Source organism: Sceloporus occidentalis, unplaced genomic scaffold (genome assembly GCF_023333645.1).
Source record: "Sceloporus occidentalis isolate IW3139 unplaced genomic scaffold, rSceOcc1.0.p SCAF_29, whole genome shotgun sequence".
NCBI classification, from domain to species: Eukaryota; Metazoa; Chordata; class Lepidosauria; order Squamata; family Phrynosomatidae; genus Sceloporus; species Sceloporus occidentalis.
Window position 1 is genome coordinate 7695564 of NW_028317009.1, and position 19232 is coordinate 7714795.

Consider the following 19232-nt stretch of genomic DNA (forward strand, 5'->3'; position numbering starts at 1 on the left):
GTGCTATGGTCAGTATTCGTGCTACCGATTTGGATTGGTGCCCTGTTAGACTTATTCGTTCCTTCTCTGCTATACGTCCGTCTGGTTGGGTCTCCTTTCTAATTCATTCATCTGGCTCATCCTTGACGAGATTTCAGTTTTCTAAAATTTTTCGTTCCTGCTTACTTCGTTGTGGTGTGTGCCCACTTTACTTCTCCCCTCACTCTTTTAGGATTGGGGCCGCCACTGAGGCTGCTAGGGCCGGGGTCCCGGCATCTGACATTTAACGCTTGGGTCGTTGGAAATCCAAGAGGTTTCGCTTATACATTCGTCCTCAGTTACTGTAATGATTCTTTCAGGTTCATCACCTACACTGGTCTGGATACTGGGTCACTCCTTTATCTTCTGGGCGGCTCATCGGGCGGAGCGTCGGGTGTATGGCAGGAACTTGGGTTTTCCGTACGACAAGGTCAGAATTCGTTGGCGTGGTATTCGTGGCCTACGCTGGGTTCAGATGTATCCGGAGTTTTGTTCATTAAGTAGGTTTGTTCCGTCTTCTATTATTTTGGTCGTACACGCGGGTGGCAACGATTTAGGCTCGGTTCTTACCATCGATCTTATTCACCGAATCAAGGGGGATCTTTTGCGTTGTTTTGCCCTTTTTAAAAGTGTTATTTTAATCTGGTCGGAAGTTGTTCCTCGACCTGTTTGGTCACTTGGGTCGGGTGCTAGAGCCTTAGAAAAATTTCGCAGAAAATTGAATGTTGCCGTGTCTCGCTTTGTTACCTCCCTGGGCGGTGTGGCTATACCGCATCGTGAGTTAGAGGGCGATAACAAGGATTTCGTTCGGCAAGACAGAGTACATTTAAATGACATTGGCCTCGATATTTTTAATCTTGGTTTGCAGTCCGGGATCGAAAAGACACTGGCCTTGGTGGGGGCGCAGCCATAGCTCAGGCGAGCCTGAGTTGGCTGCAGTGGCGGGAAGTCACGGCCAGCCCCTTTTATGTGAATATCCATTGGATGGAGGAGGCTTGGGGCGACGAGTTCTGTGGAGGCTGACGGTACCCAGAACGAGAGCTCTTGGTAAAGTGTTGGGTTATCTGCCTGTCGGTTAACACGACAGCTGGCAGGATGGTTATGTTATGTATGGTTATGATGTGCTGGTTCATGACGTTAATAAAGCTGTGGCCAAAGCCCTTACCCACAATTGTTGTGTTGTGTATTTCTTGGGTAGGATGGGTTTTTTGTGCCATAAGTAGGCTCCGTTGTCTTGGTCTAGCAGTCAAGTCTCCTTCAATTTGCAGCCGTATGATCCGGACAGAACGGACATCTCCGCGTAATGGCCGTTGGTAAACAGGCTAACTCATCAGGGTTTTCTCATTTCATATTTCTTCCGCTTGCACAAATTCATGCAATTTTTTTTTTCTTTTTTAACCTATTATTAACAATGACATGTCTGTAACTGCCGCGATTCTTTGGAGCGCGATACGTTTTAAAGCCGGGCAAAGAACGTCTATTACGTCTCTGCCGGAGAGAAGGTCACGGTTCGGTCTTTTTTCTTTATGGTTTAAAATATTGTAGCTTCACTCCCATAACCTAATACATTGTAATACATTGCGGTTCATCAGGTCTCTCCCAACGAAGGCTCGAGAGTTTGTCCCAATACGATCCATAAATGAAAGGCGACTGCATAGACTTCATTCTATAACTTCTTTGCCAGGACCGGTGAGGCTGGGATGAGTTTTTAGGTTTAGAAGACCAGTAGGTTTGATGTTGGCCGAGCCTCGGGGTAGGAGGTAGCACTGAATGGGTCTCTTGGCAGCGTTTCTCTGCGGAGGAACTTGATTATGTACTCCGTTTTCCAGATACAGAACGTTTGTATCGGAGGAAGCTGCTCCCAACACCCTGGTTGCCACCGTACATGCATTTGATCCAGATGGAGATCATGTGACTTATAGCATTTCGGAAGGAAATAAAGAAGGGAGCTTTATTATTGATTCCGAGAAAGGTACGTAGAGCTATATTTTGTATACATCCATAACTAACCCCCCCTCCATGCCACCGATGCTTTTTACAAATACCTGACGATTTCTCGCATATTCTGCTACATAAAGAAGAAAATTAGTCATCGAGATAAAATCGAGTTCCTCACCAGAATTCCGTCACAGTAACTATAACTTGAAGTTCCTAAATAGTTGAGTAGGGGGTATCACTTACCCTGGGTTAAGGATTTGTAACAATGGGGCTGATTCATCCTCAAACCATTTCACAGGAATAATCCGTCTAGGTTCTAACCTGCTTCCAAAGCATCATGGAGCCGAGTATGTTCTGTATGTGACCGCCACAGATGACAACGCTTCGGGGGGTCCTCACAGCCTCACCAGCACGACTACGGTTGTAGTGACAGTCGATGACGTCAACCAGAACAAGCCCGTCTTCCATCAGGTACCTCATACATTAAGTCAAACTCTACAAAACCGTTTAGGAGAATAATCCCTTACTGAATGCCAATGAACTAAAGCCGCGTTAGAACTGTCCTTGGCTCCAAGATGTAGCCAGATCCTAAAAGAAATGTGTGGATTTAACATTATTTCCAGTGTGCCCAGTACCATCACCACACCGTAGTCCTGGAGAACCAGCCCCCAGGAACGTTTGTGCTGCAGTTGGAGGCGAAAGACGCAGACGTTGGTGTCAACGGTCAAGTGAAGTCGCGAGGGCTCTCTTTCTGCATTCAGCATCCATCCGGACACAGGTGCCACCGCCTCCTATACCTTAAAGCCCTTTAAACATTGTATGGAGAGACGGGCTGCGGCACGGTGACCGAGGACACACTTTCTAGTATTTGTGTTCTAGGTTTTTAATATGCTTTTTGCTGGATTGGTCAACAGCCAGAGGTGACATGACCGATAGGCTCGGTGATGCAGGTTTTAACCATGGTTGTAGGTCAGGTTAATCAGCCAAGGTGTTTTTCTCAAAAGCTTATGAGAAAATGTTCTTCACGTGTTATAGCAGGAATTGCCAGTCACATCGCCTCCCTGCTTTCTTTAACACGTTTCCCACGCAGGAGTCCTGACAACCCTTCAGAGCTTTGAACGGGAGAAGCAGAAAGAGTTCCCCGTCACCATCAAAGCCACAGACCAGGCGGCCGAGCCTCTCATAGGGCTGTGCCAGATCAACATACAGATCCAGGACCAAAATGACAACGACCCCAGCTTTGAGAACAACCACTACGAATGTAATTGAGTCTCCGTGGGTAGAGTATGAGATCTCTACAAGCACCAAGTCCCCATCATGTTCTTCTGTCCTCTTCTAATTATAGCTTTAAGTGGAATTCAGCGTTAAGAGTCTTCCTAGATCTGCTGGTCCACAAGAGCTTGGCCAGCTCGCCCATGGGGTATTTGGGACCCCAGTGGACAACATAGAATTCAAATGTTTTCATTCTTGTCCCAGATTTCCTGAGAGAAGATGCTGCCGTGGGAAGCAGCTTCCTCCGCGTTGCGGCCCTTGATGACGATTATGGCATGAATGGAACGATCACGTACTCCGTGTCTGGAGAGGAACCAGTGGCCTTCAGCATTAACACCTCTACGGGGTGGCTTTATGTTCGCCAGCCAATATCTCGGGTAACGTAGCAAGCGTTTACATGCCGTGTTTAGAGAACCAACTTACATTTCAACAAGTGATAGTACTCTTAAATGAAAATATCGCAGGGTCACCTTCTGACCCCAGACCCCTTTATACAATATGACTTATAGTAGGATTGTAAGCCACTATAAATATAATGCAAAAATAAGATATGGCGCACTTGTATCTCTCTTTTGTTCCTAATATTAAGTAACCGGTTTAATGTACATATTGCAAAACTACAATGTATCTCTTATGACAGCGAGTAGCTTTGTGTTTGGATATTTCAACTTTATGCTTTGCAAACACAGCTGGTGGCTTTTTAAGTGGGGACGTAACGGGGCTTTTTGGATAGTTTTAATGCATTGTCAAGCTGTCATGTTTGCTTTTTCTGAAATCAAAAGTCTCTACGGCCAGACGATGACATCTGGACACTGATTGGAAGGCCCCCGTGTGAGTCCCCGAGGTTACCGCTAAATGAGACTCTCCATTGCAGAATGCCAGCTGTTTGCTGGGAATCGTCCACTGTCTTTTTTTTTTTCTTGTTTGTTTGGGTTTTTTTGATACGTGCCTCTGGGTAGCTCTGTAATTGGAAATCGGTTGGGCGATAGAACGAAAAACCCTCTAGGACAAGTACCATACAACTAATTAACACTTTGAGTACCAGAGTATGTGAGTGGTGCATGAAACTCCTCAACCATCTGTCACTCACAGCTTTTAAATCAATTGGGAGAGCATTTTTGGGTTTGTTTTTTTGTCGGGGAGGTTGCTGAATGGAGAAGGTTTAAGTGAATGTAATTAATTTTTCCCCATCAGAAATCATTAATAACACTAGAGGTCACGGCCACGGACGGAGGAAATAGAAGCACGCAGGTGGAAGTAGCCGTTCGAATCACAGATGCTCAGAATCAGCCTCCGGTCTGGGAAAAAGAAAGATATGACCTGGTGATTCCGGAAAATACCATGAGAGATACGCCTGTTGTGGTATGACGTGACCTCTGACCTGGAAACCAGTGGAATTTTTCCACCCGTCGGTGGGAACTGTACAATGCTTCCAGCCATTGGTTGGGCACCTTACAATGCTTCGCGACATTGGTAGGAGTCATAGAAGGATTCCGCCCATTGGTGTATGATCTCATCTGAATATGGATTTCTCCCTCATGCCTGGCTACCAGGGATCATACCCATCTAGACATCTGCTTCCCGTTAGGCCTGATATGAAACTAGTGAGAGGGAACGAGGTATGGAGACATCACCTGTAAGGAGCCTTAATCACCCTTCTAATGTCTGTCATTTCCGAGTGGACTTCCTGCTGTTGAGGGCTTCTTTTTACTGTAATTTACTGTTAATTACACAATGTTCTGACATTCCTACAGACCGTTAAAGCTTCCTCACTGCTGGGAGACCCTCGTGTGACGTACAATTTAGAGGAAGGATTGGTCCCGGAGACTAACATGCCCGTTCGTTTCTACCCGACGGTAAATCGAGAAGAAGGCTCTGCCTCCGTTCTTGTAGCTGAACCTTTAGATTATGAAACAACCAGGACTTTTATCCTGAAGATCCGAGCTCAGACCGTTGCTGCTGTACCATTGGCTGCCTTCACTACGGTGTACATTAACATTACAGGTAGAATCTCCGGATATCAATTCTGTGCCTGCGCTGCTAGAACAGCAAATGTGAAGACAATGTGCCATTCTTTACGTCGTCCATATATGAGGCCACCGTTACAGAAGGCCTTGAATTGGGAACATTTGTGTCTGCATCTGACCAAGATCTCGGACTGAATAGAGAGGTGAGTTCATACGTGAAACCTCATCACACGCACACTCTGACTCCTATAGCTCTGTGTTCCTAGGTATACTAAATGCAGTACCAACTTATAAAATCTGCACCCATTGACGCATGTTCTTCAGATATCCCTGGTCCTTCTAGCCATAGCATATATTCCTGAAATTTGCACATGTAAAACAAAGTGCTTTATGGCCACACCAATCCGTAGGACAGGGCCATACCAATCTGTAAAACAGGGGCATATTAATCCGTAAAACAGGGCCATACCAATCCGTAAAACAGGGCCATACCAATCTGTAGGACAGGGGCATATCAATCCGTAGGACAGGGGCATACCAATCTGTAAAACAGAGGCATATTAATCTGTAAAACAGGGCCATACCAATCCGTAAAACAGGGCCATATTAATCTGTAAAACAGGGCCATACCAATCCGTAAAACAGGGCCATACCAATCTGTAAAACAGGACCATACCAATCTGTAGGACAGGGCCATACCAATCCGTAGGACAGGGCCATACCAATCCATAGGACAGAGCCATACCAATCCGTAAAACAGGGGCATATCAATCTGTAAGACAGGGCCATACCAATCTGTAAAACAGGACCATACCAGTCTGTAGGACAGGGCCATACCAATCAGCAGGGCCATACCACTCAGCAGGACAGGACCATAACATTTCATAGCATAGGGCCATACCTATCAAGAGGACAGGGGTGCATACCAGTTTATAGCACAGGGCAATACTGATTCATAGGATAGGGCCATACTGGTTCAAAGGACAGGGGTGTATACCAATTCATAGCACAGGACCATACCGATCCATAGGAGAGGGGTGTATACCAATTCATAGTACAGGGCCATACTGATCCGTGGGACACGGCCATACCAATATCTACACTAGACCAGGGGGTCAGCACGTTAATAAGAGTTACTGATGCCACATAGGGGGGTTTTCTCGCCTGATAACACTGTCTGGTATTAGGGCCAGATTGTTGATTGTTGAGGGGTCACATGTCAGTTAAAGCCACAAATAAATAATAAAGAGAAATTAAATTGGTTTGCGGCAGAGCAGACAGACCTTTTGCTCATCGGATCGCAGCATTTCCTGCGCACCGGCATTACTGTTACGTTAATAATATATGTAGTCCTGGCAGAACATGTTCAGTAAAAGCTTCCAGGCCTTTGCAACAAAGAGCATTAGTGATTTTCCATCAGTTCCACCTTATATCAGCAAAGTTTTTTCAGGCCAGCCTGCGCTAACTGTGGTCTGATTGTCTTGCTCCAGATCACCTATTCTATTTTAGAAGATCGCAGCGGAGACCATGATCTGTTCCACATCGATCTCCAGACAGGAGTCAATTACACAGCTGCCGTGTTTGACCGGGAGACCAAGGGCTCGTATCTCCTAGAAGTTATGTCGTCAGATGAATCAGAGTCTGCTCGACATGGAAAACATGGGCAACCCAATTCAGGTAAGGATAATATGGGGTTTATTTTGGCACAGTGGCCTTACTGCTCAACCGAAATGCAGCATACATCCCAAGATCTATTACTAAATAGTTTCCCACAACCCTCCCCACCCCAAGGTCCTGCCGCGATACCCATAGCCCTCCCTACCCCAAGGTCTGATCCTGCTGAGATACCCATGCCACTCCATACCCCAAGGTCTGTTCCTGCTAAGTTGCCCACAAACCACCCCAATGTATGTTCACAAAGCAGTGCCCACAGCCCATAGCCCATAAAACCCCAATGCCTCATCCTGCTGAGATACCCATAGCATTTCATACCCCAAGGTCTGATCCTGCTGAGATGCCCATAGCCCTTCATACCCCAACGTCTGATCCTGCTGAGATACCCATACCCTTCCATACCCCAACGGTATGCAAATGAGAACAAATTAACCCCAATAAAATGCGTTATTGGGGCGATTGGGCCAGAAATAAAAAATTTAAAAAATGAGCCAGTGACATGGGGCATCAGTTATACTCGTGTTATCCATTGAAACAAATTCCCGTCCACATTCATCTCATCTTCAAGAGCTTTGGAATAACGCGGCTGTATAAATTGATTCCGAGCCGCAGGGTCTGTCCGCGGATTGTCTGCATATTAGTTTATATTTAACATGCGGGCGGACAGTTTAAGGAATTGCGGCTGACAGAAGTGCCTCTGTGAAGTATTTTAATCTCCTGCCTCTCGTCTCTGCAGACTCGGCGTACGTGCACGTTTTAATCAGCGATGTTAATGATAACCAGCCGGCCTTCGCTCAGCGCGTTTACCACGTTAACGTGCAGGAAGACCAGGACGTGGGATCCATTGCTGCCCTTGTCAGTGCCACTGATCCAGACGAAGGTGAAATAAGTGTGACCGAGTTGTAAGAGAGTTACAGAGCTCTGCCCCCAAAGAGTTATAAATGTAGGAATGTGACCAAGGATAGTTCAACTGGGTCTAGGAATGTGACCAAGGATAGTTCAGTTGGGTCTAGGAATGTGACCAAGGATCGTTCAACTGATACCCCTAGACCAGGGGTTTCCACCCCTAGTTCTCAAAAGAGTGAATTACCAAGAAGAAATTGCTAATCTACATAAAGTCCATGTAACGGAAGTTTGGTGAGCAAAGGAATTATCAGTAACTAGTAATATCTCATTCCTGTGCTTATCAGTAATGCGAATCATTCATTTGACTCGACATACAAGTCGTTCAGTCTAAAGGGAAGCTGTTTGGTTTGGAAGAAGCTCTCGGAATGTTTGTTTATGTTACAGGGATGAATGCAAAGATCCGCTATCAGATCACAGCTGGGAATAACGGGGGAGCCCTGGATGTAGACCCAAAAACCGGTGCTGTCTTCATTTTCCAGCCACTGAATTACGAGGAGGTGCCGGTCTATGAACTCACTGTGCTGGCGTCGGACGCGAAGTGGGAAGATTATACCACTGTCATGATCAACGTGTTGAACAAAAATGATGAGGCTCCAGTTTTCTCGCAGAACGAGTACCAAGGTCGCATAATGGAAGAACTGTCACACTTACCGGTTTTGGTACTTCAGGTATCCCTGTCTACACCACTTGTCTCTTGTACTTTGAACATGTTTCCAGAATTTTTGACCTCATCTTCCTTATAACTCTCAGAACAAGGGGGTTAGGGGTATTTGTGACAGAATGACCTGTCATACAGGGGCCCAAGGTACTCAGAGATGGCTCCAGCCTGGCTGCCAAACAGGCAGTTACTCCATTGTTAAACTAATCCCATTAACAGGATGGCTACCAGCGGGATATTCAGTAGCTAAAGGGGATTAAAGGTTGGGTTGTCTAGCTGTTTATCAATGTTAATTTATGTTAATGAAGTTCTGTGGCTATATCAGTCAATGTTTTACAACAATAAACTGTTCATTCCTGCTGTACTCAGTTCAAGGTAGTTGTGTCTACTTATTGGGTACACATAGCAGGGTTCCAAGGTGCGCATGCTGGCTGGTGCTGGAAGTGATTCCGGGGACAACAGGAGGATACATGTGGGTGATCTCTGGGAGTTACTACAGCTCTCTTGGTGAACCCGTTACATTGGTAGCAGCGGTGGGATCCTCCTTGCAAGCGTCCCAGCGGAGTACCAGCGGGTATACCAGCAGCAAGCTAAAGATGGTTCCAGCACTACAGGACGTGTTGGTGCGCAGCAGAGTCGCGAGTTACATAAATGCCTGGATGGAGGCTCTCAGAGTGGACCAGGGTGTCCGGGGAATAGTCCTCCCCTCTTCCAAGGAATGGTACGTACTACAACTAGATTGGCGAATGCAGTACCTGGGAGAACAGCCCCAAGAGGACTTGGTGGCTGAGTTGGAGAAGTTGCTTCCGCTTGAAATGACTGTGGATTGTGGATACTGGGCCCTGTATTGGCAGGCCGTGCAGTGCTGTCCAGAGCTGAAGGATGACTACATGCCAGAGGGCAATGACTTTGGCGGCCCGGGAATGATAATGGAAAGCCTACAAGAGGACCGAGAATTTGGGAGCCCATCAAAATATCGGTGCGAGGAGATCCGGGAGTTCAGGGAAGGGATTCTCGCAGATGTGCCCTGTTACCAGCCCGACTTGTGGGCTGATTTCGATTATTTGGTTTACCAAGAATGGTTCCTGGAGCAGGCCTACCGAGAACTCTTTGACCGTGCTCAGCAGTGTGCCCCAGATGAGGTGGATCCTGTGAGTATTGTGCCCCCACCAGAAACACAAACAACCGAGCAGTGCGCAGCTGGCCTCTGCCCACTCCTTTCCCTCACCCAAGACACTTTGCCCTATTCCCCGCAATATGGCCCAGAAACTGACCGAGACCCCCCTGCATATCCCAGCCAGATCCCCCAGCTGAACTGCTGGCATCGAGGCAGAGTGCTGCTGGCCTCTGCCCAGCGCTTCCCCTTGTTCCGAAGCCTGACCGCAGCAACCAAAGAGGGTCCGGTCAGGCAGCCCCAGAGTTGGTGGTTCCCCTGGACTTTACAAATGCAGCTGAAGCGCTGCCCTCAGGACAGAGTGCCGCTGGCCTCTGCCCGCTTCCCTCTGTGACCCCAGCTCCATTGGCTTTACCCCCGCAATGTTGCCCAGAGGCAGTGATTTCTATGGATCCTGTATCCCCAGCAGAAGTGTTGGCAATGGGAGAGAGGAAGATCAACATCTCTCCCCAGCAGATGGAGTATACAGGAGGGGATGCATGTGGCTTCCCTCCCCGCGCAGTGGATCATACAAACATTTGTACCATGCAGGTGGATTGAACTACGGTCACCACCTGCAGTCCCCAGAGGTGCCAAACAGTCAGCCCAGAACCCCATATGGAAGGGACCCCAGCCTCTCTGTCTTCTCCCCAGCGGCTGAGAGGACTCCAGGGAGAAGGCACATTTAGCCCTTCTTCCCAGCGGCAGTTATGTTATTTGGGAGAAGCAGAGTGCGGCTGGGTGAGTAATGCTCTTTTGTTAAATTGTTTTGGGGAGTACCAATTTGTGGCTGGCAGTGGTGATCCAGATATACAGACTGACTTCGGAGTCAAACCGTGTGGGGTCTTATCAGACGTCAGTCTCCCCCAGAAAAAGGAGATATGTGATGCAGTGTGTGACATAACTGGAGCCCCTGGAGAGGACTGGAAGCAAGCCTGCTACCCACAGATTATGGACCCTGTCTCCCTGCCCTGGCGAGTGGGACTGTTATCCTCGTCTGGGACCCAAACTCCCCAGTCTCTAAGTGCACCCCAGGACTGGTTAGTGGGACAGGTGTCCTTTGCCAGCCCCCTGCATCCACAACTCTAGGAGCGACGGAGCTGTGCTCCCTGACTGAACTGGATGCAGACCCGGTTGGGGTCTGGCCCCAGTTCAGTCTTCTTTTTAAAAGGGAAGATATGTGACAGAATGACCTGTCATACAGGGGCCCAAGGTACTCAGAGATGGCTCCAGCCTGGCTGCCAAACAGGCAGGAACTCCATTGTTAAACTAATCCCATTAACAGGATGGCTACCAGGGGAATATTCAGTAGCTAAAGGGGTTGGTTGTCTACCTGTTTATCAATGTTAATTTATGTTAATGAAGTTCTGTGGCTATATCAGTCTGTTTTACAACAATAAACTGTTAATTCCTGCTGTACTCAGTTCAAGGTAGTTGTGTTTACTTATTGGGTACACATAGCAGGGTTCCAAGGTGCGCATGCTGGCTGGTGCTGGAAGTGTTTCCGGGGACAACAGGAGGATACATGTGGGTGATCTCTGGGAGTTACTACAGCTCTCTTGGTGAACCCGTTACAGTATTCTTCAAATGTTCTTGGCCAATAATAACAATACTACTGTGTTTACTCTTTGACGTATGTCAAGGTTTCTGCTGTAGACCCAGATGACCGAGAACAAGGAACCATGAAGTATTCTCTGCATGGAAGCGGAGCCGGTAATGTTTTTACTATAGATGAAAGGACAGGAGGAATATTTGCCCAAAAGCCTCTGGATCGCGAGGAACACGCTCTCTGGAGGTTTGTGGTTCTTGCCACAGATGAAGAAGGAGATGGCCTCACAGGATTTGCCGATGTGATCATTTATGTAGATGATGTGAATGACCACGTGCCGCATTTCATCTGCGAGAGAAACACCTGCAGTGGAGATGTGCTGGAAAATGCTCCTGCCAATGCGTCCGTCATGGAGATGAGTGCAGTTGATTGAGATGAGAAAACCAAGGGTTCCAATGCTATTCTGACTTACTCCATCGTTAACAATCCCCTGGATTTGCTTAACCGAAGCATCTTCGGCATAGACTCCACCACCGGTGTTATTTTTACAGCCCTCGGGAACCTAGACCGTGAAGAGACAGATACTTACTTTCTTCTTATTGAAGTTGAAGATGGCGGAGGAATGAGTTCCACCGGTACGGCAACTATTCATGTTCTAGATATCAACGATCACGCTCCGGTGTTCACCCAGGATACGTGGCATGCTACCGTCTGGGAGACAAGTGAAATCACCTCTAACGTCCTTCAGGTGGTGGCAGTAGATGAAGATGACGGAGAAAACGCTTTATTGTCATTTAGCATCGTTGGAGGAGACCCAGGCTACGCATTCACTATTGAAAGCAACCAAAAGGAGAAACACGCGATAATTAAACTTAATAAGAAGCTGGATTATGAGATCCCTGAGGAACGGAGATTTAACCTTACCATCGAGGTCTGGGACTGTGATTTTTCTTCAGTTTCCCACTGCCTGATCGAGTTACAGGACTGCAACGACCACGCTCCGGTTTTCATTCCATCCGTTTTGCAAGTGCCCCTTTTCTTGGAAAATATAACCGTGGGCTCTACCGTTACGCATGTCACAGCTTCTGACGCCGACTCCGAATTAAATGGACAGTTTGCTTATGGCATTCACGCGGAGTCTGATGTCTTTGGTCAGTTTTATGTTGACCAAAGTGGGGCTGTCAAAGTGCTGAAAGCCCTAGACCGGGAGGTGACTTCCCAATACCACCTGGTCATTGTAGCCTCAGACTGGGGTATCCCAGTTCAAACAGGAAGCGCAACTGTCATTCTAGACCTTTCTGGATGTTAACGACAACGGGCCAGCATTGGCTGCTCCGTACAAACCTATTGTTTGGGAAAACGCAGTCTGGCCTCAGAGGGTCCATGTCAACGAGACATCGGATTTTTTGTATGCTGTGGATCTTGATACTGCAGAGAACGGAGCCCCGTTTACTTTTACTTTGCCAAATGACCATCAGAATTCTTCAACATTCAAGCTAATTGACCATGGAAACAGCACGGCCTCTATTGAGACTCTGAGGCCCTTCGATCGAGAGATAGAGAGGACTTTTTATCTTCCAGTTATAATTACGGATAGCAGAAACCCGCCTAGGGCTGCCACAAGCACGTTAACCATAACTATTGGTGATCAAAATGATAACCCGCACCGAGGAGCTCACAAAGACATCAGCGTTTACATCCTGGAAAGTGAGTAGCCTCAATAGTCTCTTCTCTGCTGTTGTGACCAGTGTTGTAGCTATTAATTATATCTTTACATTCTCTGTCCCAGATGCATTATTTTACATGTTTTGGCTCAGAAATCTAATTTTCTTCTTGTCACCAAGTCTTTAATAACCCTTCCTATCCCCCCCCCCCCCCCGAACATCGGTTTGGTTATGCGTACGTTCTATTGATAAAGAGGCAGGAATAATGTTTGTTTTTAAATTGATTATAGAGACCCACGGCGAATGGTGGCTGTAAGATAAAGGTCGTTCTAGACATGTCATTTTTTGCTAGAAGATTTATAAATATGAATTTTATATATGTACATAAAATGAATGAATAATTTTAAGCATACGAGAGAGCGAAACAAATGAAAAAATAATTAATCTCCTTGCCAAGGACAGACGCGCATGCCCACTCTTATTTTTTATTTATTTTTTTAAATTTTTTAAGTAGGCTAATGACATGTAAAATATAAGAGTTGATATTTATTAGATCGCTTTAAATCTGCACAATGAGTTTACATCCAAAAATCCCTCCTGGCAAACGCCGCCAAGTGAAAGTGAGCAGAAACAGCAAATGAATAATCTTTAGCCAACGTTAATGGCTGTCAGTTATTTTCATTCCGCGCTTAACTGAGCTAAACAGGAGGGACGTATTGGAAATTAGTCCTAGTTAATTCTCCGGCAGGGCATGCTGATCGTATATTGTACAGTTCCTGACAGGAGAATGTAGGACAAATGATTAAAAATACAGATGGGCACGAATGCAGACATACTTATGAATGTCTTACCATTTTTTCTTGTTTAAAACAGCCGGGTGGTCATCAGCAGAGATTGGGAAGGTCGCTGTGCTGGATGAAGATGAATGGGATACAAAACACTATTCCACCGTCTCTCAAATACCCAGGTGAGTTCCATGGCTTGAATAACACACGCATTTCATGGTCATTAATGCACTTCACTATTGACACGCAATGGGTTATAGGTTGACCATGTCGGCCGGTGGCTGACCAGTTGCTTAAAGAGGTCTCAGAGAAGTTGATGGATATTTATTCATCAATCCAGAGGTAAATTGGAATACTCTATGTCATTACAAGTGTTTGAGATGTCAGACTTTGATCATTCAGGTGGATCACTGCTAAGGTAGGACGATCTTTAGTGCCGTTCTATAAGGTGTATGAAGGAACTGGATGACAAGTCTGGTGTATGAAGGATTTAGCAGACGTGTCTGGTGTATGAGGGAGATAGATGTGTCTGATAAATGGCGGAGTGAGAGGACATGTTGTATAAGAGAGGAAGTAGACATGTCTGGTGTATAAGAGAGGGAGAAGACGTGTCTGGTGTATAAGGGAGAGAAAAGATGTGTCTGGTGTATGAGGGAGAGAGAAGACGTGTCTGGTGTATGACTGAGCAAGAAGACGTGTCTGTTGTATGAGGGAGATGATGTGTCTGATGTATGAGGAAGCGAGAAGACATCTCTGGTGTATGAGGGAATGGGGTGACATGTCTGGTGTATGACGGAGCAAGAAGACATGTCTAGTGTATGAGGGAGAGAGAAGACACATCTGGTGTATGAGGGAACGGAATGACACGTCTGGTGTATGAGGGATTGAGCAGACGTGTCTAGTTTATGAGGGAGATAGATGTGTCTGATGAATGACGGCGTGAGAGGACATGTCAGTTGTATAAGAGAGGTAGTTGACGTGTGGTGTATAAGAGAGGGAGAAGACATGTCTGGTGTATGAGGGAGAGAAGAGATGTGTCTGGTGTATGAGGGAGAGAAGAGATGTGTCTGGTGTATGAGGGAGAGAACAGGTGTGTCTGGTGTATGAGGGAGAGAACAGGTGTGTCTGGTGTATGAGGGAGAGAACAGATGTGTCTGGTGTATGAGGGAGCCAAAAGACATGTCTGGTGTATGAGGGAGTGAGCAGTCGTGTCTGGTGTATGAGGGAGTGAGCAGTCGTGTCTGGTGTATGAGGGAGTGAGCAGTCGTGTCTGGTGTATGAGGGAGATAACTGAGGTGTCTGGTGTATAAAAGAGGGAGAAGACATGTCTGGTGTATGAAGGAGAGAAGAGATGTCTGGTATATGAGGGAGCGGGGTGACATGTCTGTTGTATATGAAAGGGATGGGACAACTCTGGTGTATGAGTGAGCGAGCAGACGTGTCTTTTTTATGAGGGAGAGAGAAGACGTGTCTGGTATATGAGGGAGATAGGTGTGTTTGTTGTATAAGAGAGGGAGAAGGCATGTCTGGTGTATGAGGGAATGAGAAGAAATGTCTGGTGTATGAGGGAGAGAGACGACATGTCTGGTGTATGAGGGAGTGAGCAAACGTGTCTGTTGTATAACAGAGGGAGAATACATGTCTGATATATGAGGGAGAGAGCTGAAGTGTCTGGTGTATGCAGAGCCGGCCTTAAGTATTCTGGCGCCCTGTGTGGAGTACTCTTCTGGCGCCACCCCCATCCCCTTCTCACTGCCCCTCCCCCACTCTGCCCCTTCTCACTGACCCCCCCCCTCTTCCCCCTATCCTTACTTACCTCGTTGCCAGGGTCCTGCGGTGGAAGCGGGAGGCATCCGTCTTCCTGATCTGCCGCGGTGCGCGCTTCACAGCTGAGCGCGGAATAATAAGAGTGAGGGGCGCCGAGCGGTCGCTGAAAACGTGCCGAGCGGTCGCTGAAAACGTCACGACCGCTCGGCGCCCCTGCCCGGGACTTAAATTGAAACATCGGGTGTTTTTTTGTTTGTTTTAACTTTATTTAACATCATCCATGTTAAATAAAGTTAAAAAATAACTTTAAAATGCTTTAATTTAAGTCCCGGGCAGGCTCTCCTGTTGCCATGGCACCCTGTGCGGCCGCACAGGTCGCACACCCCTAAGGCCGGCCCTGGGTGTATGAGGGAGAGTGAAGACGTGTCTGGTGTATGAGGGAGAGAGAAGACGTGTCTGGTGTATGAGGGAGAGAGAAGACGTGTCTGGTGTATGAGGGAGAGAGAAGATGTGTCTGGTGTATGAGGGAGAGAGAAGACGTGTCTGGTGTATGAGGGACACAGAAGACGTGTCTGGTGTATGAGGGAGAGAGAAGACGTGTCTGGTGTATGAGGGAGAGAGAAGACATGTTTGGTGTATGAGGGAGAGAGAAGACGTGTCTGGTGTATGAGGGAGAGAGAAGACGTGTCTGGTGTATGAGGGAGAGAGAAGACGTGTCTGGTGTATGAGGGAGAGAGAAGACGTGTCTGAGGAAGATAACATTGCATTGACAGTTTGTTTTCTGTAGGTATTTTTGGTTGAACCAAAACAACGCGACAATCCTAATGACCGAGAGACCTCCGCAGGGAACGTACGACCTCAATATTACGGTTTCTGATGGTGTGTGGCCAGATACCTTCTCTACTATCAAAATTTATGTACAAGAGATTGGAAGTGACGCCTTCCGCAGCTCGGTGTCTCTGAGACTCACAAGTAAGTAATAAGTCGTGCGGAGGGGTCTCAGGTAGATTCTTGTAGGACTCCGCTGGGACATTTGATGGGAAGACTGCCTGGTTTGACCATCATAGAGTTTGCACTAGATAAAGAAGTGATGTACAGGTCACCCTAGCTACATATATATGTAACCGTTTCCCTGGACTCCTGTACATTGTACCATAAAGACATTACAATGATGTAGTATCCCTGCATAGGGATGGAAGGAAATGGTGGGACAGGAACGCTCTTGGCATTAAGTGACCCCTGTCCTACTCAGTGCGTAACCCCAATTCCCTTCCCCGCTCCTATCTGGGTAAATATGTTACTATCTCTGCTTCTCAGTCACAACTTTTTAATCCGCATTTTAGGCATTACAGCAGAGGAATTCATAGAGAAGGATGAGTTGGGAGTCAGCAGACGTGACCAGCTCCAGGTCGTCCTGGCAGACATGGCAGCTGCCCATCCCAGCCATATCCACATCTTCAGTGTGGTGAACGCAGAGGATAACGCGACCGACGTGACATTTTCAGTATGCGGAGCTGCCTCCTGCCACAAACCTGAGATCTTACGGAGCTTATTGACAGCCCAGAGAGAGAAGGTATGGACAGAGTGTTTATGGCGTTATTACTGAGTAAGAATAACGCTGGCTGTCTCTTAAAATTAATGATATTACAAAACGCAGAATATTTATCAGTCTCATGATATCTAGATGTATCCTGTTTCTCTTTCAGAGAGTTGTGGAAATAATTCCCTTGATTTTGAATCTCTGAGGGTACAGCTGGGGGTTTATTACTTTATAACAAAAGTAAAGATCTAAGAGCGATGCGTTTTAATCATCTTTATCTGCGTTTGTTGTGGGAGGGAGCTGGTCCTGGGGTGCCTAATGGCCACAGAACTGGGATGGTGTCTAGATAAGTTTTTGGTGCCGTCTTAACTGAGTTTTTTTGTATTCTTCTCAATGACAGATCCGATCAGTGCTGAAGGAAAGGAGTTCCCAAGTATCCATTGATTTCTGTTCACAGGATGGCGGGTGCACAATCCATGGCGCAGTCAGCAGATCCCCGCCTCTCGTGGATGGAGGTAGCGCATCTTTAGTCTCAATTCCCCAAGTCAGAAACGTGTCCTGCACAGAAACACTTTTACCAGAACTGTTCTTCTCTGCCCCAAAACCCTTGCCTGAATGGTGGGACTTGCACGTCAACTCTAACCGGTTACAGGTAGGCAGATTCTCTGGACTATGTTCCCGTGTGACTTATCCCTTACATCACCAACTTCAGACAGTCTACCTTTGAAACTAAAATATTTCCATTTGTCTTCCTAGGTGTCACTGTTTGACTTCATTTCTTTGGCCACGCTGCCAGCAGACTCAGAACATTTCACGGTATCGGCCACTGCTCGAACAGCCATCTATCGCTGGAGTTCGTGAGCGACAGCACAGATGGATTATTACTACACAGCGGAGCGGTAAGAGACAGTAAGAACTTCATTGCAGTTGGTGAGTATCAGGGAAGGGCGTAGAGAGGAGCACCTTCTCTCCTTTATATTATCTATATGGTTATTAAAAATATATATAACCCCTCTCCTTCTTTGGTGGTTATTTTCTTTAGGAGGAAGATAATCTGGTATGCTTCTTTCTGTGCTTTAATTGGTTCAAACTGAGACGAAATCGAGAACTAAACCACTTTTATTGAAAGTCTACACAGTACAATACAGAGAGTCACCTCACAAGTACAATGCAAAGAGTAACAAATCACAAGTAAATCATGAGTAGCAAATCACAACTAAATCACGAGTAGCAAATCACAAGTCAAAATGTAACAAGTACAGTGCAATGAGTAATAAATCACAAAGCAAAGAATCACAGGTACAGTGCAATGAGTTACAAATTACAAGGCTTAGAGATACAAATACAATTATGAAGTCATGAGTAACATGAAGTGAAAGTAATAGTAAGTCTACATTGACAATAATCACAGTTGAATTACATTCTTAGTCTGCTCCGGGTCCAGTCGCACTGCTGTTAATGTGGTTTTGTTTCCATTCCCAAAGAGATTACGAGCGGTCGGCTCCTTCTCATCTTCAGACAAGACCTGACCACGCTGCGGCTTGGCTTTCCAGAGCAGGTGAACGTTACAGAGAATGGCATCGGATAGACCTGCGCATAAAAGATAAAGTAAGTTAATTATCACATCGTGAGCCAGACATGTAATTAATGCAGCCACAGAAAAGCTTAAATATTCTCCTTTACTCACAGAAGTAGAATGAAGACAAATCTTTAAGAGCAGACACAGAGCTGCATTATCCTCAGCTAACTGACCCTCAGCTAATTCTACATGGAACATATAACCAAGACAAGTCACACCAAATACACAACGACTCGAGTCGCACGCAGTCACATTTACTTAAGGAAAATGTCAACGTCGGGCAGTCAGGGAAGATGAATTACTGACTTCATTTACTTCGGTGCAGGGAGTCAGCCTGACTCAGGATCGCTGCCGCACGGCTTTGATAAACGAGACAGAGGGGATCGGAGGAAAGCTACTTACAGAGGATCGAACGAGTTGAAGTCCACGCAGTCATCATGCAGGACAGAAAGTACGGAGTACACGGACGGCTTGGGCTGGAGATCAGGGCTGACTTTACTGCAGTCAGACGATAAACCGGGATTAATGCCTAGCGGCTGCTGCACTGGGTTTGCAATCTGCATGGATGAAGAGAAAGGAAGTGTTGAAGAGCCATGACAATTTTTATGCATGTTTAATATTATCTGCAGTAGTAAAGCCCCACACCATGTGTTACTGTGACCCGTGTCTGATATGCATGCCATTCTCTGCAGGTTTTGGGAGCCGGATACCGTTCTGCAGCTCGGAGGCGTTAAGCAGCCATCTCCTCGTTCCCACAATCTC

The 19232-nt window shown here is 46.6% G+C and overlaps 1 pseudogene; it reads left to right on the forward strand.

The window, feature by feature from the left end:
• The window catches only part of LOC149299252 (neural-cadherin-like), a 38221-nt pseudogene extending 20469 nt beyond the window's left edge, over positions 1-17752 (forward strand).
• The last annotated feature ends 1480 nt before the right edge of the window (positions 17753-19232 follow it).